The following is a 21,343-nucleotide window of genomic DNA, read 5'->3' on the forward strand; positions in this document are numbered from 1 at the left end:
TCTTTTTCAGGTGGAACTTCCCAGGCATCCCGCCCGCATGCAGCTAACTATAAGTTGTTGCCTTAAAATAAAAACACTTAGGAGAACAACTGCAGGATAGCTTCTCAAAAGCAAAGTCACAAAAGCCAACAATAAATAGCATTTTAGGGAAATTAATTGTATATCTGCTATGTTTCTATTCAATATTTGGTGTTTCCTGAGTATTGGCTCCGATCAGAAAAGGCAGACGAGACTTTGAAAAAAAGCAAAACAAATTCTTTCTTTTATAACATTTTAGATAACCCAACCCTTAATACTGTTCTACATTAAAACTAAGGATCAACATTGAAATGCTACAACAACATTTTTATCCTTTTACAACCCTCCATAAAGCACCTGCTATAAATCACAATTGACCAGGACATTTTATAAAATGAGGAAACTCACTGGCAGAAATAAAAATGAAGCCAATAGGTGTTTATGGTTCTCTGTTACATATTTGTTTTGTTGACTATGGTTTAGAGTAAAGCTGAGTAATCTCTCTAGTACTGTATTACTTGTGCTTGTCATTTTGAAGGCATAACATAGTTGAATGTAAACATAAAAATGTCTTCACTCAAAACAGGACAGGGAACCAAGCTTCAATGCTTCACTAACATTTAATCTCCCTTAGTTTTCCACTCTGACATTACCCTGGGAAAACTATTGTTCCTCAAGAATTGCATTACTTTATTCTGCGTGCTGAGCATTTTGATGGTTTGTCAGGGGAAAATTAGCAGGTGTGGAGCTTTACTTTAAAAGTGGACATTTTAGACTCTTCTGAAGGGCAGAATTATTATTGTCCCCATAACAGGTCTAAAACATAGCAAAAATTCCATGTAGACCTACCATTGTTAAATCTGAGGTCAGTTACACCTCTGTTTTTCATATCCATCAGTCATTACAAGTTCTCTACAAATTTAAGAATGACCCACATACCAACCAGGGGTTTCCTAAGACAATTTTTTAAATCTCTGATACAATATCGATATTGCAGCTTTGAGAGTTATATGAGCAAAAATCATACCAGCTTTTATCACATATTTTATAGTATAGAACGGAGGTCTTCAACAGGGGGTCAGCGACCCCTTAGGGGTACATGGAGGTACTACAGGTGCTGGTCATAAAATTAGAATATCATGAAAAAGTAGATTGATTTCAGTAATTCCATTTAAAAAGTGAAACTTGTATATTATATTCATACATTACATACAAACTCATATATTTCAGATGTTTATTTTGTTTAATTTTGATGATTACAAATGACAACAAATGAAAATCTCAAATTCATCATATCAGAAAATTAGAATATTGTGAAAAGGTTCAAAATTGATGGCCCCTGGTGCCACACTCTAATCAGCTAATTAACTCAAACCACCTGCAAAAGCCTTTAAATGGTCTTTCAGTCTAGTTCTATAGGCTACACAATCATGGGGAAGACTGCTGACTTGACAGTTGTCCAAAAGACGACCATCGACACCTTGCACAAGGAGGGCAAGACACAAAAGGTCATCGCTAAAGAGGCTGGCTGTTCACAGAGCTCAGTGTCCAAGCACATTAATAGAGAGGCGAAGGGAAGGAAAAGATGTGGTCGAAAAAAGTGTACAAGCAAGAGAGATAACCGCACCCTGGAGAGGATTGTGAAACAAAACCCCTTCAAAAATGTGGGGGAGATTCACAAAGAGTGGACTGCAGCTGGAGTGAGTGCTTCAAGAACCACCACACACAGACGTATGAAAGACATGGGTTTCTGCTGTCGCATTCCTTGTGTCAAGCCACTCTTGAACCACAGACAGCGTCAGAAGCGTCTTGCCTGGGCTAAAGAGAAACAGGACTGGACTGCTGGTGAGTGGTCCAAAGTCATGTTCTCTGATGAAAGTAAATTTTGCATTTCCTTTGGAAATCAAGGTCCCAGAGTCTGGAGGGAAAGAAGAGAGGCACTTCATCCACGTTGCTTGAAGTCCAGTGTAAAGTTTCCACAGTCAGTGATGGTTTGGGGTGCCATGTCATCTGCTGGTGTTGGTCCATTGTGTTTTCTGAGGTCCAGGGTCAACGCAGCCACATACCAGGAAGTTTTAGAGCACTTCATGCTTCCTGCAGCTGACCAACTTTTTGGAGATGCAGATTTCATTTTCCAACAGGACTTGGCACCTGCACACAGTGCCAAATCTACCAGTACCTGGTTGAAGGACCATGGTATCCCTGTTCTTAATTGGCCAGCAAACTCTCCTGACCTTAACCCCATAGAAAATCTATGGGGTATTGTGAAGAAGAAGATGCAATACACCAGACCCAACAATTCAGAAGAGCTAAAAGCCACTATTAGAGCAACCTGGGCTATCATAACACCTGAGCAGTGCCACAGACTGATCGACTCCATGCCACGCCGCATTGCTGCAGTAATACAGGCCAAAGGAGGCCCAACTAAATACTGAGTGCTGTACATGCTCATACTTTTCATGTTCATACTTTTCAGTTGGCCAACATTTCTATAAATCCTTTGTTTTTATTGGTCTTCAGTAATATTCTAATTTTCTGATATGATGAATTTGAGATTTTCATTTGTTGTCATTTGTAATCATCAAAATTAAACAAAATAAACATCTGAAATATATGAGTTTGTATGTAATGTATGAATATAATATACAAGTTTCACTTTTTAAATGGAATTACTGAAATCAATCTACTTTTTCATGATATTCTAATTTTATGACCAGCACCTGTACTTCTGGATGATATGTTTTTTTTTTTTTCCCATGCAATTTTTACCACTAATTGAAATGTCTTTAAATACACATTAACATGAATTCAACACACTGTAGTAAACAAATAAATGTAAGCAGAAGATGTCTTTCTGTCATCGATGCACACATTCAGCAACACACAGGAGCTCTTTTAAGCTGGGCACCGTTTCATTCACAACACCAGTCCCATCAACCAGGAATCCGAATCAGAAATACTTTAATAATCCGAGGGCAAAATTACTTTCGTTATATCTCCATATGTAATAGAGTGACTATAGGACCAGTTTAATATCACAAAATTTCAAACAATATATATATAATTAGCGGGTCCCCGGTCCATCTCGCCATCAGTTTGGGGGTCCTTGGCCTGGAAAACGTTGAAAACCCCTGGTACAGATCGTTAGGAAAAGCTTGATCAAGTTACTAAAACAGGTAAATTCAAGAACGCAAGGTATGAAAACAACTGAGCCATTTAAAATAAACTGATTAATTGCTAAAACTTAACTAAAGCAGAGCATTTCTACCAGCATGAAAATATCTGAGATTTTAGATGCCGGCCGATAAAATCCAATATTAGTTTTTGGCTAATATCAGATCGGGACATCCCTAACTACCTACCCTTATGAGGTAACTTTCAGACGTACGTAAGTAAAGCATAGATACTTGACATAGTATTTACTTTCTTTTTAAAAGTCATACCAAAAAGATGTGGCAGTGACAGTCACTTGTAGATTTAAAAGCAGCACAGATCTGCTTAAAAAACAATGTCCACCTGTAAAGAGATTTCTTGACTGTGAAAGATGGATTAAAGTAGATCTGAATAAACCAATAATCAGGACATCTTTATTGAATTAAGGGCAGCAAAGGAGACCCAAAGAAAAATTGTGTCTAAAATAGATTTTTCTTTAACTGATGGCTGTTCAAGACAACTAGAAGACCATTTTCTTGACAAGAAAGGGTAAGCTTAACCAATAGTTATCATTGTTCCAGCAGTGACGCATCTTGATATATCCAGTATGTGAGTTATACTATTCTCCACAAATAAAGAACAACAACACAAAAAACTCCATAAAAATATTTGGCTTTTACAAGCCTTTGACCATTCCAGACAATTCAGTGATAAACCCAATATTTTCCAGGATGATGCAGCATCATCTCAGCATTTTAGATGTGTGGCCAAAAAACCTCAGGGGTTAACCACAATGAGAATCTGTGGTCATTTCTGAAAGCATCCGCAAATAGGCAGACACAAAGAGTGATTCATTAGAGATTGAATCACCCTGAACCCAGAGAGTCAATATTCAGCATTTCAGAGAGATGTGCAGACGTTGGGTAGTGGGGTAAATAATGCAAATATTTGCTCTATACGTAGATCTGAACTGACGGAAAATAAAGTCGTTAAAACGTTCAGTATTTTTCTTTAGCAAATCATCAAACGTGCAAAGAAAATCTATGCCCATTAAAGTCACCAAACAACATTTGTTGTCACTGTATGAGGGTTTCTCCAACAGTGATGTTTGTTTGGACAGCTGCGATTGTTGACCGCCTCTGGGGACATTTTTTGTTGTTCTTGAATATTTTCATAGCTGTCTATCTTAATTGCTTAATTTTTGATTAGGAGTCAACCTCTTTTTTGGATTCGCCATAATACTGCACAATAGGATGAAATCTCAAGTCAGTAAAATAAAAGGACAATGTTTTGTTTAGGTTTTTTCATCCCAAATATCTTTAAAGGCAGAAATTATTCACAGGACTTTTCACTAGACAGAGATATTAGCTGAACTTAAAAAATCCAGTTCAGTCATTTTCTAATATATAGGAGAAACATACCAAGCACTAAAAGGTTAGCCTCACAATGCCCTTTGTTTGTAAATGCTGTTACTTGGTAAAAAGATGAGTAAAATTTGCATTTTAATTACAAGCAAGTGGTTGAAAATAAAGTTAGATGAAGCACAAAGATGAAAGCTCTTTAAGAAGAAAATTAAGAATATACGTGGAAGCATGTAAAGCTGAAAGAGAGAGCAAGACTTCAAGCAGACAACAGTAAGGTTGGATGGAGTACAGCAAAAATGTTTAATTTCCTTTTCTTAAACTTTGCAAAACTAGCACGTTCATTAATCAGAGAGTTTAAACGTTCAAAGGTTAAAAGCTATAGAAATCTTTAGCGTCAAGAAAATATGCATAAAACTGCTATTATTAGCAATGCCAATGGTGCTACTAACTCTCATAAGATTCTAAAATCAATTTCAAATTCTGATTCTTTTACAAATAAAAGTAAAATCCTGTGTAACAGCAACAATTTTAGAGTTCTCAAAGACAAAACTAAATAAGCAGTGATTAGAATTGGCAGGTTAAAGCTTCAATAATACAAAAGTTAAATCAATGGAAAATAAAAAAAACATGGTCTGGCCTGAAGATATCCTACAAAATGGCTTTAAACCTCTGGACAAAAATATCTAGGAGAATTGCAGCTTTGCGTTTAAAATTTCCCTTTTATCCTGAAAAGAATAAATGTTATGTAATTGCCAGGAGTAGCTTTACAGAAATTGGTTACATCCATTTACAAAAGGTGGAGTCTAGGGAAGGGGGGGCAGATACCTCTAGTTTCTGATAAATGCCCACACAGACCAGCCTGGCTGCTCTGAGGTGTCACATATCCACCACTCCTCCTTGTTGCTAAAGGCAGAAAGGAGGTGGAATGATTTGGCTAGAAATAGCCTTGTCACATGAGCGAGCGCAGTGACCAGTCAGCCAGCTGCTCATCCTTACATGGAGCAATGCCCCTGCTGTCCATTTGTACCGTAAAACACAAACAGGCGATAACTTTATCAGTAAAGCAGCCTTTGTCTCTTTTGTAGCTGATGCAGTGCAGAAGCATTCCTTAAAATCATGGACATTTTTATGCGTTGGAGGAACAGCATGGTTTGCTTTTCTAAGAGCAGATTTTTCCATGCATTTGTCTGATGGCCACGCTTTGCCATCAAACATTTTCCTAAACCTCAGTAACCTCAGGCAACAGTGGCAACTTTCTGACTCATTAAAGCTATGAAGCTCAAACAGCAGATACACTATATTGCCAAAAGTATTTGCTCACCCATCCAAATTATTGGAATCAGGTGTTCCAATCACTTCCATGGCCACAGGTGTATAAATTCAAGCACCTAGGCATGCAGACTGTTTTTACAAACATTTGTGAAAGAATGGGTCGCTCTCAGGAGCTCAGTGAATTCCAGCGTGGAACTGTGATAGGATGCCACCTGTGCAACAAATCCAGTCGTGAAATTTCCTCGCTCCTAAATATTCCACAGTCAACTGTCAGCTGTATTATAAGAAAATGGAAGTGTTTGGGAACGACAGCAACTCAGCCACGAAGTGGTAGGCCACGTAAACTGACGGAGCGGGGTCAGCGGATGCTGACGCGCATAGTGCGAAGAGGTCGCCAACTTTCTGCAGAGTCAATCACTACAGACCTCCAAACTTCATGTGGCCTTCAGATTAGCTCAAGAACAGTGCGCAGAGAGCTTCATGGAATGGGTTTCCATGGTCGAGCAGCTGCATCCAAGCCATACATCACCAAGTGCAATGCAAAGCGTCGGATGCGGTGGTGTAAAGCACGCCGCCACTGGACTCTAGAGCAGTGGAGACGCGTTCTCTGGAGTGACGAATCGCGCTTCTCCATCTGGCAATCTGATGGACGGGTCTGGGTTTGGCGGTTGCCAGGAGAACGGTACTTGTCTGACTGCATTGTGCCAAGTGTAAAGTTTGGTGGAGGGGGGATTATGGTGTGGGGTTGTTTTTCAGGAGCTGGGCTTGGCCCCTTAGTTCCAGTGAAAGGAACTCTGAATGCTTCAGCATACCAAGACATTTTGGACAATTCCATGCTCCCAACTTTGTGGGAACAGTTTGGAGCTGGCCCCTTCCTCTTCCAACATGACTGTGCACCAGTGCACAAAGCAAGGTCCATAAAGACATGGATGACAGAGTCTGGTGTGGATGAACTTGACTGGCCTGCACAGAGTCCTGACCTCAACCCGATAGAACACCTTTGGGATGAATTAGAGCGGAGACTGAGAGCCAGGCCTTCTCGTCCAACATCAGTGTGCGACCTCACAAATGCGCTTCTGGAAGAATGGTCAAAAATTCCCATAAACACACTCCTAAACCTTGTGGACAGCCTTCCCAGAAGAGTTGAAGCTGTTCTAGCTGCAAAGGGTGGACCGACGTCATATTGAACCCTATGGATTAGGAACGGGATGTCACTTAAGCTCATATGTGAGTCAAGGCAGGTGAGCAAATACTTTTGGCAATATAGTGTATATGGATGAACATCACAAAGAGGAAAAGGATAATAATATCCATGATATCTATTCTTTTTTTTTTTCTGGGACAAAACCACAATGCCTGGCAGTTCAGCAGTAAGCCTTGATATTAGCATAGTTAACATGAGGCCAGAGCCCAAACAAGAGACGCTCTGTGTGACAGTGCAATGATACACAGAAGGCTACCAGTAAGACCACAAAACAGCTCTTAGGGGCTGAGTAAAGCGAACAAATGTGTCCGAAAACAACAGATCAAAGAGGATAAGAGGATACAAGTGAATATGCATCAATTCAACACATTCCATTTCATACACATATTTTTTAGATATGCATAAGTGTTTTTTTCTTTCCTAATTCCATTTCACATATCTAATCAAGCCATTTGTCTTCACATACTTAAACCAACAGTTTATTTTTATTGCAGTTTGGTATTTTTAGAGCTGTAAAATAAATCTAATTGCAACTTCCACAAAATCAATGTATGCACTAAGTAAGTATGTATGTTGTAAATACAAAGGAAGCATGACTATATGGTAGGATCTCACATTTCAGGTGTCAGGCATTCATGTTTTGCATTTTGGTGATATATTTGGCCAACTGGCCATTCCAACTGCCCTTTAAGCCCACACCTGGTGCATATTTTTAGGGGCTAATATGTTAACGCTTGCAGGGAGTGGTGGGGACGTTGTGCAATAGTGAGTATAGAAGGGAATCAAAAAAATAAATAAAACATCTGGTGAAGCTAAAATGGTAACTAACCTTTCATTGCAATTTTTGTTTTTTTAGAATCACTGTCCTGCAGCCCTATGTATTATAATGGATTAACAAGGTAAATAGTTTAAGTATTCAAATCTCAATTGTAATTTATAAAACTTTGTATATAATAAAAATATTTTTTAAATGTATGCCCTGCTCAATATTCCCCAGCAGGGTATTTTCTTTCTTTTATGTTTTATCCGTTTAGCCTTTTAGCCAATTAAGCCAACACCTATTTCTTTCTCCATATTTTGAGGTGACATTCATATCTACCTTTGAAATGCAAACTATAAGATAGAAAAAAACACAGACAACACAGACAATCAGCCAGTTTAACTTGACAGGTCAGCAATTTGGGAATCCTTCCAAACCCGTACCCACCACCCCTGCCTTCAAAGGTTAATCTCTGCTAAGGGGCAGAGTGCACATGTTCACCTTACTGCAAACACACTCAATGTAACGACAGAATCTATAGGGCGAGGGGAGAGTGAACAGGGGGTCAATATTTTCATAGTACCGACTCAAGCTGCTCAAACAGACACATTTCTTTCAAGGGGGTAAATGTGTTTAAAAATAGTTTTTGCAGCCATTATGCTGCGTAATTTTGACAACTTCCAATGTAGCCAGCAACGGGCTGAAATGCACTGGAGAGAAGGCCTCATAAAGAATGACCTGTATGTGATCTCCTGTGTGAACTGCATTCATACAACGTAAGCGTCTGCGCACTTTCATCTGGTTTGGTCTGCCGGCTTCCGTAGCGTCGTGAACGCGCAGGCGCGCGCTTTCAGGAAATCCTATACACTACTGTTTATGCTCTAAAAACATTCTAAATGACTTCGTTTCGAGTAAATTCTGGATGCTACCCACTCAGGACACTTGGAATACATTGGACGAGCAGTATGGAGGAATATTGACACGTTTTTTGTGGACTTTTATGGACCTTTCTGTCTCGGGCACCATAGACCTCCATTATTTGAATGTCAGCAGACAGCAAGAAACCTCCCAGATCTCCAGATGCATTTGAGATATCAAAAAAGTACTCCAGAGTGTTGTTCAGCATGGGGGTGAGTAGAAAATGAAGGCTAATCATGTTTTGGGTGTACTATTCCTTTAAGAACAAAATAGACAAGTTTAAAAACGCACAAAATGTAAAAGAGCCAAAAAGACCAAAAACATACGACTGAAGTAGTAGCAAGATAATTGAGAAGCAGGAAGTTGTATGAATAATCTTTTCTTGTTTTAGAAGAAAATAAGTTAAATCTCCTCTCAACGTGCACTAACATAAAACTAAGATAAGGGTTTATGGCTTAAATGAGAACAGGAACACTAAATTGGAGCCAACCACCAGAAATGTTTTTTAATTACAAAATGAGTTCTAGCTGTAAACTCCAACATTTTTTCAAAACAAGTTAGGGATCCCACAGTCATTCGTTTAGGAAATGTCAGGAACACATCTCAGCATGATCGAGGGTCACCTCTGGGTCGGATATGCAAGGCTGGGTAACAACAAAACCACTGCAATTACTGCAGCAAGCAAATATTATAACAGTTATATGCTAAGAAGGGAACAGGAGCTCCCTTAAGCAGTTACTTACATGTTGCAAGACAATAACCTCAAATAAATAACTTTTACCCTTAAAGCTTACCCCAACGCTTTATGCCTTTAATAATCACAAACAATGACATCATATTTGCACCATATGATCAATTACTTGAACCAGGCATTTATTACAGAATGGATTAGCATAATTAATACAAGCACAACAACGCACGCAGCATGAAGATCACACTAATCATGTGACAATGCCACGGCAAAACAGGGATCTAACATAACTGAGTCATTGTGCTCTAAGGGCGAGGTGGGTTGATTAGAGCGGCAGACTGTTCTCCGACTGTGACACTCCTGATCCAAGTGCCAACTGCCCTGCCACCCACAGGCACTGACACGCCCCCCGGCAGAAGGACTAGCCTGCACGGAGCCATGCCATCATGGAAACTGAACTTAAACGCATTCATAAGGCTTTTTTTTTTTTTTTTTCTTCCTGCTCTCTTTTAACGGTCAAATTATTTTAGTTATACGATGTAATAGCTCTTATCTGCAGATACAGATAGCTCCTTCTTAATACTGCTAAAAATAGTCCTGCAAAAGGATCCAGATCTCGCCAGCTGCTCTACATTTGATCAAATCACACCAAAAGTCAGGAAATATATATGCCTGATCAATGCAAAGCTTCAAACTATGTAGTGTCACAAAAACAATGCATTGTTTCAAGGATTAAAACAGCAAAATATGACCTATGTATTCCTCCCCTTTGTCAAACCTTTTTGCCTGTTGCTGCTATAACATTGTAAACTAGGAACAATTCCATCTCAAGTCTGAACTCAGATTCTAAGTTGGACCTAGATCTGAGCTTAAATTATCCAAATGTTTATCCTGTAATGCATATAGTATGAATAGAATTTCTATCCAACAGCAAAATGTAAACCTCCACCAATCATCTGTATTAAATTCTATCCAGCCATTAACCATGACCACGTTCCTTGTCTCAGCTGAAAAGTATCCCCACAGCATAATGCAGCCATGACCAGGTTCCCAGGTACAGGTATGTTGTCATTAATGAGGATTTATCTTTCCTTATATGGCTTGAGGTAAACTGCATTTCTAATACCTTTCTTTTCACCATAACCGTATAAAGAAATCCAAGTTCATATTTTCTCTCTGTGTGTACCAAGGCTCTTTCCAGGTTGTTCCTCAAACAGTTAAAAAGCAATTTAGATTAACTGGGTGCTCTAAATTGCCCATAAATTGGGTGTGTGCATTCATGTTTGTTTGCTCTGTGTTCCCCTGTAATGGATTGGCGACCAGCCCAGTGTGTATCCTGCCTCTCCCCTTATGACAGGGGTGTCAAACTGGTTCCAGAAAGGGCCGTGTGGCTGCAGGTTTTCTTTCCAACCAAGCAATAGCACACCAGACTCCATTCATCTCATCAAGTCATCGTGTTAAGATTGATGAGATGAATGGAGTCTGGTGTGCTATTGCTTGGTTGGAAAGAAAACCTGCAGCCACAGGGCCCTTTCTGGAACCAGTTTGACACCTCTGCCCTATGACCTCCAGAGATGGTCCACAGTCTCCTAGTGACCCGGAAAGAATGTTTAAAACATAGATAAATGGCAAAAAAAAAAAAAAGCATGGTAGCTGACAAATGTGCAAATGGTCAAATCATTAAGACATTCTGTTGTATTAGATCTATGCTGCTTCTAGAAATTCATGAGCTTGTATCCCTGGAAAACACAGAAGTAAATGTCTAGGTGTGTAGCTGTTCAGCTTCTGCAAAGTTAGCCTTAATCAACGATTTAAATATGATTTAATAACATTGTGACTGTGTTGAAATCCCATTAAGACATAAAAATGTCTACAAATACTGCTTAAGGTGATGTTTGCTCGTCTTACAGCTGCCACCATCCATGCTGTCTGATGTCTCTTTGACAGCTTAGCCAGCTGTGTTCCACAGTGCTGCTGTCATGCTAGAAAGCAAAAAAGGAAAAAAAGGCATCCAACTTGCGAAATGTTATCCATCCTGTCATGAAAGTGATTTAGGCAGTTAATAACCCAACAATCCTTTTCTATTTTATAGTTTCTTATGCTGTATAACATAAAACCACAGAGCTTAACCAAGCCACCTGCCTCTAACCTTTCCCATACCACCCTTCTACAATGCATTGCTATGATAATGTTAAACTCTATAGTACTTCTATGTGTTTTTCCAAGGCATGTCATGGGCAGTGTTAATAAAGTAAGGAGCTTGAAAAAATACTTATACCTAGGGCTGGACGATATAGAAAAAAAGCTTATCGATAAAAAAAAAAGCATATTGATCGATATCGATAATCATTGAAAAGATTTGAAACCATATTTTATGTGCAGCTCTGCTTGGACTTTTTATAATATTGCTAAATGATTTAATTTTAATAAAAAACACAAACACAGACTTCGAATTAAATCTTTATTTAACCAACTTTTTTAACCATAACAGAATTGTTTTAAAGAAAAATAACTTAAGAGACCTGAGTTATGTTATTAAATACTGACAAAGAATAAACTAAAGTGACCAGAAAAGTGACCAAAATAAATATAACAAATAAATAAATGCCCCCCCACCACCGCCGTTTCCTGCTTTAACCTGAGTTATTACTTTGAAGTTTCTGGCCCGTCAGCATTTTTATCTCAATTGTTAGAACTACGTGGGAAACTGCCCAGAACTGAATATATATATATATTTTCCGAAGATTCCTCGGAGGAGAGCCGCCCCGGGGCCTACACAGCTCGTACTCCTGCGGCTGTGAGCGGCTGAGATGATAAAAAAAAGTTGGTTTCGTTATCAGACTGGTTTCACTGGTTCCCGACACATTTTACAGATGACTGTGGTTTGTTTTTGGTCCGACTTGCCATGACCGAAATACTGCCAGACTGCCGAACTACAAAAACCTTCTTTGGAACAATTTCCTCCACCTCTCCTTGCTGCACAGCTTCATGTGCTCTGTGTTGTGGTTTGAGAGGGCGGCGCTTGGTGACGGCGTGCCTGGGTCCGCGATTGTGATTGGTTGGGAGGAAGCAGTGACTAGCATAAACCTACATGCTAGGCTACAATGAGAAGGAAGGAAAACTACGTTTCTTTTTTATCGAACTTTTATCGACACTATTTTTTTCTATTGCGCCACACGTCTATCGATCGATATATATCGTTATTGAATTATCGCCCAGCCCTACTTATACCCCTTGAAATGTTCCATGTTTTCTTACATTACAACCACCAAAGATTTGTTAAGAGAACATTGGGTATCAAACGTTACAGTTCTGAAAAAGTTTATAGCAGGCTTATGCTTTTAAAAGATTTTCCAAGCTTTAAAAGTCCAACAGAGCACTGTTTAATCCATCGTCCAGGAATTGAAAGGGTAGGCCATACCCAGACAAGGCCATCTATCTACATATACAGGCTGAACAAGGAGAGAAACGATCAGAGATGCAGCCAAGTGACTTATGGTGACTCTGGGGAAACTGCAGAGATCCGCAGCTCAGGTGGGGGAATAGGACCACAGGACAACTATAACTCAATTTACACTACCCTCTGAAAACCGATCCTTACCGAGCTTGGATCAGTTATGTGAGCCGAGCTTGGATCCTTACGACCGTTTACACACCTTGCTAGAGCGGTTCCCCACCTCCTAGTGATGATCTACGGTACTACTGCTCTCTAGGGGTAAATAAGCACTTCAAGATGCGGTGGCTGTAACATTCAGGAGGCTTGTGGAGAGTCAGGCGAAGAAGGCAATCTTTGGTGATTTTACTTGACAGAGTCGGCTTTTGGAAAGTGGATATGACAAATGATAGTCTAATCAGGGCTTACAAATGCAGGAAGCAACGACAGGAGTTGAGGATCATCACACTGCTAAGCAGAATCATCACTGGAAGTCATGTGGCAAGGTATGGAAGCTTGTATTTTTATGAATGTCTAAAATTTCATGATTACGGAGGCTGACTATAAGGAGATGACGCGGTCTGCTCATGCACTCTTTGTTATCTGAGAACTGAGCCAGAACTGAAATGCTCCGAGCACTACTGTTGAACTAGTACCATGTTAGGACAGTTCAGTGTGTCTGGCGCAGTCCGGTTCAGTTGTGCGTGCCATTTACACTCAACAATTATCGCGGTTACCGTGCTTGGACCGCTCTCGGCACGCTTTTAAAAGCGTAGTGTAAATGGGGCTTATTAGTCTTGTGCTTTACAAATGTGGTATTCAAGGAAGAGTGGCAGTGGTTCTCAAGAAAAGCTTTAAAAAAAATTAAATAAAAACTATAATATGCCTCATTTGCAGTTTCACATACGCCATCTTAGGGACACAGCAAACATGTAAAGAATCTGCTTTGGTCAGACGAGACCAAAATGTAACTTTTGACTGAAATACAAAACACTATGGTTGGCAGAAAACCCATCATTCTGAATACACCACATTGTCACATATGTTGGTGGCAGTCTCATACTGTTGGGGCGCTTCTCTTCAGAAGGGAGAGGAACATGGCTGGACTTAAATTTAAGGTGGATGAAGCCAAACACAGGGCAATGTTGGAAGAAAACCTGCTGGAGTCTGCAAAAGTCTTCAGGCTTGGGCAAAGGCTTACCTTTTAGCATTCATGTATTAGAATGGACCAGTAAAAGTCCAAACCTAAACCCAATCATTAATCTGGCAAGATCTGAGAACTGCTGTTCAAAAAATCTCCATCTAATTTGAATTTAAGCTGTTTTGCAAAGAAGAATGGGAAAAGATTTCAGTCCTGGATGTGCAGAGCTGGAAGAGATGGTTTCACAAAGTATTGAGTTGGGGGAGTGAATATTTTATATTATTCATTTTATAATAGATATAGACACTCTGTGTCTACATACATACATACATACATAAATATACGCATGCCTAAATATCATGTTTCAAAACATTATATGTGGGGTATGATGATGTATATCCAGCATAACTCTCTCCTATACTGTCAACCTGTCAAGCCATCTTCTTAGCTGCCACAGTGGGAAGCTCATCTTCTGTGTGTACCTTGTTTGCATTGGAAGCATCAGCTTTTACTTTTGTTTCCTGAAACTGCACTCTTACTTCAACTTTCTACAGCTGCAGTGTGCAGAGTCCACTTAGCCATAATAACCTATGGTGACCCAGAGTTTATTGGAAGTTCAAAAAATTTAAAACCTAAGTTAAAACAGTTTTAAATTAAGACTGCAATTAAAGTAACAATAATGATAATCATGATAAAGATAATTGTTAAAATGTCTGCGCACAGAAGCCTTAATTTACACATCATTAGAAACAAATGTAGGTTCTCACATTTAGAGAAGACAATTCACTTCACACAGGGGGGTCTAAGTAAAAGAGAATAATAAATTACAATTTGAAATCAGACTAGTTTAATTAATTTGGGTTTTTTTTTACACTCATTACCAGGAACAACATGCAACAACACTTTTTGGGGTTCACATTGTCTAAGTAACCCAGCATTAGAGGGTTTGTTTGTTTGTGTTCATGTGATGTTCACCTACCTTTGTTAGAATGAAATTTTTTGGTTTTTGACCCTGACAGATCCTACACCCATCTTCTGGTGAACTGATGAAGACCTTAAAGTTATTAATGTTTCGGAGATGCTCATACTCACAGTGACTCAGTCCGAAAAAACAAGAAAGCCAAAACGTCTGAAAATGTTTCCTCTTGCAGTTCATGGAGATTGCTTGTCCACTCACTTTGCACATATAGATTTAATCCGTTAACTATGATGCAATACTTCGTATTTATCTTGGAATCCGGTAATTGTGGCACATCTTTGTTTTGGGAGGTGGGTCCTTTGTGAGACAAGGGTCACATCTGTGGCAGGTCAGCATGCCATTTGTTGTGATGTCCATTCACAAGCCTTATTAGATAGATGCATCCTGCATAACGGAATGCTAGGAGGTAATATATTGTGACCTGCCCCTTTAGCCCAAGTGAAGGACATTTGCATTTAGACATTATTTAATTCTTAATTGAAGTCAAGCAATGACTCTTTAACAGCAAATGGTTCTTAGAAAATGAAAACTTCCTAACAACACATACAGAGAAAGCATACCCCCATGAAAACCAGTCCAGTCCATCTGACATTCTGTTGAACATGAAAACAGAGCAATCCCACATCTGTAAACACAAGCTTCAGATGCCCAACTTATCTTTACATAAGACATGCATTGCTGTGTGTGTGTAATGAGGTTTCTGGTTTTATGGGTAGCATTGCCTCCTTTGACCGCGTGGCCAGGGCTGTGGCTGCACACCGTCACCACAGCACCTGGAATTTAGTGTGAATCACTCCTGCTTTTCTTTCTTTTCCAAAAGGACAACACTCACAAAAGCCAGGTCAAAGTACAGTCAAAGTATGTGTTTCCAGTACCTGCCTCAATTCCTCCAGATAAAAGTTCTTAACGCCTTCAATAAAAAGCCATACCGCAAAAGCCATATTTGTGACTGAGTGTGGCTAAACCATATGCTGAAACAAAAGGCACTGCTGCTAACTAAAAACCAAAGCATTCAACAGTCTATATTTGGGTTTGAGTTCTTGCACAATGCTTGTGAAAAAAAAACAAACAAAAAAAACAGTAAAACCCCCTTGAAGAGCACTTCAAGAAAAGCAGGTATTAAATGCATTTTAATGAGGATGCAAAGAGACAGACAATAGCTCTGTTTGATGTGCTTTAAAAAAAAAGGCTAGATCACATAAGCACATCCTGAAAATGGGTTTGTATGTTTTCAAACACTCCTGAGGTAGTGCAGGGATAGCGTCTCAAGAAATTTGTCAACAAAACTCCAGACAGTCCATTGTTCATACAATGTCAGTGTGTAAAAAGAGGGAAGTGGTTAATTTACCTATCTTATCTCATTGAAGTTCCATATCTGTCTTACAGCCTCTTAAAACATGCCAAGATATGGCAATCAATGTTTAGCTATCACAGTAGGAGGCCTTGGCTGGGTTAGTATGCTCATATTTTTAAAGGAAAACATTGCATGAGAAAAACAATATATAGCTGAAATAAAACAAACCCATAACAAACTTTCTCATGACTAAAGACTAATCATTCATTAACTCACAAAACTTAAACCCACTGCTATTGCCTAGTACAATATGAAGTAGAAAATACATTATGCATGTCTATATCATATTTAGCTAACTAATCAGTTTTAGACATTTTTTTGTAAGTTTGTAAATAAACTCCCATTATCATCTAAACCAACTACCATCAAACACTCATAAAGCTCTCTGCAATTTTAAAACAATTGTTGTGTGTGTGTCTTAAAATCATCACCTGGCGTAACTTTTTATGTACTTTTTCAGTTTCTAGATAGAAGACCTGAAAAACTGAGTGACATGTTTAAATTATGCTGCTCTGTGTATTTCAAAGCCAGTATTTAAAAAGCATGGGACTGCTGCATGGAGTTTGCAAGTTCTCCCTGAGCATGCGTGGGTTCTCTCTTGGTACTCCAATTTCCTCCCCCAGTCAAAAAACATGACTTTTAGGTTAATTGGCTTCTCTAAATTCTCCTTAGGTGTGAGTGTGAATGGTTGATTGTCCTGTCCGTGTCTATGTTGCCCTGCGATAGACTGGCGACTTTTCCAGGGTGTACCCCACCTCTCGTTGAGAAATGGAGAAGGGCACCAGCACCCCTCTCGATAAGCGTGATGAAAAATGGATGGATCGATGGATATTTAAAAAGTTCCAAGGAACCGCTTTAATGGCACTGAAAAATCATGTCTTGGGGAAGCCAACAAAGCTACATCTGTTAAAAGGCTGGGATGCAAACTTGATGTTTCCAAACATGTGAATTGGACAACAGAACTCCAATGAACCCTCTCTGCAACTTTACAAGAGATAGCGACTTACTGAGTCTCATTTTCAAACACTCTAAACCAAGAATTGTTTACATTTTGGGAGAGTTAAGGCCTGGTTATACTCCCCGCAGAGTGTGTCACAGATATTTTTTGATTTATGCCCAATATCGAAGTGTGGTCTGCGCTATGTTGTTCCTGACACAACGCAAGAGGGAAAATTACGAAACAGCTGTGGGTCTAGATATGCCCGAGGCGGTGAAGATGTGGGGGCAAGTTTAGTGCGGCAACGGAGGGACATGAGGGCAAAAAAGAGCGGAGATCCAGGTGGAAAAAGGGTCCCAGCGTTCTCGTGCACCTCGCCCTCCTAGCTGGTGCAACTTCACGAGTCGTTTTCCGCATGCTCTTGCACAGGTTTAAAAGATGTTCCCCCTCGGGAACGGGTACAGGGTTGTGCATGAGCGTTTTTTTTAAGTGGACAGGGAGGGTCTTTTCAAAAATTTGTAAAAGTCTTCCCCTAAACCTTTAACATCTTCTGTTTGTTAAACCCCTTCATTTCCTGTCTTAATGGAAGCAATGTGCCCATTTCTTGGTTTGAATTGGCATCTGATTCTGTGACAAGCTTTTGACTGGCATAAGGATATATCCTCTAGCTGCAGGCTTAAAGATACTTGTTTTTGATCAATATTAACACTGAAAAACCAAATTCATGCAAAAAAAGGAGTGCTATTTGTAGAGACAGAGGAACTTGGTTATGGCAGGCAGCCAGAAGCGCTATTTTTTTTTTCTTATTAGAATTTAGTTACTCTATAACACCCAATTCTTCTAAACTTCAATCTCGTAAAAAAGAGATAAACTCAGAGAGTACGAAAGTATTCAGACTACCTTGGCAGTTGCAGAACAAATACAGCAGCCAGCCAAAATTTGACAACATCCTATTTTTGGGAGGTCAATATCATTCCCTTCTAAGGCAGAGCTTAAAATACTTAAATCAAAACTTAAATTGGCAAGGTTTTTGGGCAATGCCTTGGAGTTAGTTTACAAATAAGGGAGAAAGATTTAGGGTTTATCGTCTAAGTTGTTCCTTTTGCTGATCACATGGAGGTTATACTGCACCATGCTGCCAATATGAATGACAGCCGTACGGCTCTGTTTGTCACGTCTTATATTTCTAGTTTTGGTCATTTTGTAAATACCTGTTTTTAGGTGTAAGTAGAGCTTTCTCTCTCAGGACGATGCATACCAACTATTCATCAATTTACATTAACAAGAGTCCATTTGTTGCATTTCACAGATTATTTAAAGTCATTTTTAATAATCTGCCTTTTGATTACTGCTGAAAATGTTGATAAGGCAACTACAATTATTATAATTTACCAACAAGAAACTGTTCATAATTAAAATTAGAGAGACTTTATAGGGTCAACTGTCCAAAACTGGAACTGCAACAAACATAAAGAATACCGCCATGTAAAATTTACTCCAAGCATCCATCCATCTTCGGTTACGACTTAAGCCTGGTTTATGCTTAGAAACTAGGTCATCTGCGTGTGTGTGTTAACGCAGATATGCCACACCCCCTTCTACAGACACTCTGGTGCACCTCCCCATAATTGTAGGTGACTGCAGACAGTGTTGCAGATAGCATCACAGGGAGGAGAGAGAGGAGGCCTCTGATTGGTCAATTCTACATCTGCACTATACTCTGCGTATTTCCTGTTTGGTACCTTACCAGCTTGTTTTGTTTGTATGACCGTCATTGTGGAAAACGACTCTTGTAGATGGACCAGCTAGAAGAGCGAGGTGCACGAGAACACTGAGACCCCATTTCAACCTGGATCCCCGCTCTTTTTCACCCTCATGTCCCTCAGATGTCGCACAGACTTGCCCCTTGCGTTTTTCCACTTCCTCACCGCCTTGGCCAAATCTAGACCCACACCTAGTTTGCAGCTGTTCCTCTTGCGTTGTAGCATGGAATAACATAGTGCAGACCATGCTTCAAAATTGGGCATAAACCAAAAACATCTGTGTCATACCTGTCGCAGTCAAGCTCACTGCAACACACTGCTGCGGGAGTATAACCAGCCCTTTATCCCTGCTGGAGTCGCAAAGGGTGCTGGTGCCCATCTCCAGCTGTCTATGGGCGAAAGGCGGGGTACACCCTGCACAGGTCGCAGGGCAACACAGAGACAAACAGGACAAACATCCATTCATCCTCACACCTAAGGAGAAATTAGAGAAGCCAATTAGCTTATCAGACACATTTTTGGACTGTGGGAAGAAACCGGAGTACCCTGAGAGAACCCACGCATGCACAGGGAGAACATGCAAACTCCATGCAGAAAGACCCCGGGCTGGGAATCGAACCAGGAACCTTCTTGCCCACAACCCACTACACCACTGAGCACACCAAACTCCAACAATAAGATTTCAAACAATACATTTCTCTCAATTCTTATGTAATCTGCAAACACTTCACATTCCCATTGAGAGTCTATATGTTAAACATGGCAAAAAAGTGGATTTTTACGATAAATAACAAACCTGTCCTGTCTGCATGTGATCATAGTCTTTGTGTCTGAATCTTACTGAAAACGTTTAACCATGCGCTATTAAAAACATCAAGTCAGTAGCAGACCAGCTCTTGGGAAATGTACCCATCAGAGAAGGGATTGCTGATGCATTTCTGGCACTTTCAATAACAGTGTCCTCTTATGTCACTACTATTATTGGGCAATGGGGAACATAGGCATCGCTTAGTGCGCATGCCCAGGACAAGGACAAACATTACTCCGAAATGCTCAACAGAGAGAGACAAACTGGATTGATAGAAAACAAAAATGACTTGATCGACGGTGAAAGGATGTTTTGGAGACAAGCTTTCGCCTTTACGCGTCCTTTGCAGATTCTCCTAATAGTCCAAATCAGACGGTGTGGCTGCAGAGGAAGTAGAATGAGTTGCTGCTATTGTCAGCTGTAGAGTTAAAACACGTGAAAGTCCATTCACTCAGATTTGGAAACATTTTCCCAAAGGGCTTATACGGAGATAATAGGCGGAGACTTTAATAGCAAAATAGCGAGGGGTTAGAAAAATAGCAACAGGGGATACAAGTCCAAGTGACTTTATGGTTATTAGGAGCAGCTCGTTTAAAAACATGTATATGTTGCGCTGTATGCACACTCAGTAGGCCCGTTTCCTTCCTAAAATGTAGCCCACGCAGACGCGAAACGCGCAAGGAAAGACCCTGGTCTGGACAATAATGCCATCCAAAAGACAAACCCACATGGACTGTTGGGTTTTTATTTTCTCTGACTCAAAATGAAATGTACTTACCGAGGAAATCGGACACCGCAAGCGGAGAAATGTGCCACTTCGCCTCACTCTCCTCCTCGCCTGTTCGTCTTCTGCGCGGATTTTCTCAGAACCGCGTCTGCGTGGAAAATGTCAGGATTCCAGCAGTGGCTGACGGTCCCTTTGCTGCAGTCCGATCCGATGATTGTTGCGCTCTATGTCTGACCGGATCACACGACCATGGAGCTCTGAATGTCGCCTGCTGCCGCTGGTCTCATCCGGGGCGTTTTGGAAGAGGAGGAGGGGGGAGAGCGGCGGCGCGTTTCTGCGCGCTGGATGTCAGATTGGAGATGAAGGACGGAGAGGAGGGGGGCGCATATAGGGGAGGAGAGAGTCTGTGTCAGTCTGGTCAGTGCAAGGTGACACCATAAGGGAATAAAATATCTACTATATATGTTTATTTAACAACATTGTTAAATAAATCCACCTTCTGGTATCCATATATGATCCATAAACATCCAATCATTTCCCCACCTCTGGACCAGAGGCGTAGCCAGAAGATTTTTACAAGGGTGGCCAGGCAATAATCAGGACAAACAGAGGGGTGATAAATCTACACTGTTCCAAACGGAAATTTAACAAGCAAAAAATCCATATTTTCTAAATAAAGACAACCTATACGTTCCTACAGCCTTTGCTAACAAATAGACACACAAACATCCCTGCTTTCTAGATAAAAAGTATAGCGGATAAAAATTCTTTCAGGTTTGAGATGTGGGGCGTAAATCTTTTCTGTTGTCATTACTTACCTA

General features: G+C 40.1%; 1 protein-coding gene across 2 annotated transcripts in view; it reads right to left on the reverse strand.

Annotated features, from left to right (window-relative positions):
* Positions 1-20,876, reverse strand: part of slc20a2 (solute carrier family 20 member 2) — a 65,988-nt gene extending 45,112 nt beyond the window's left edge. Inside the window, exon 1 of one of the 2 annotated variants that reach the window (XM_038277319.1) lies at positions 20,574-20,876. The gene's annotated coding sequence lies outside the window, so the exon portion shown is untranslated. The remainder of the gene's footprint in view (positions 1-20,573) is intronic. The other variant, XM_038277316.1, reaches the window with a different exon arrangement.
* Positions 20,877-21,343: the final 467 nt, after the last annotated feature.

Source organism: Cyprinodon tularosa, unplaced genomic scaffold (assembly GCF_016077235.1).
Source record: "Cyprinodon tularosa strain WSP-4 unplaced genomic scaffold, ASM1607723v1 ctg130, whole genome shotgun sequence".
Lineage (NCBI taxonomy): Eukaryota > Metazoa > Chordata > Actinopteri > Cyprinodontiformes > Cyprinodontidae > Cyprinodon > Cyprinodon tularosa.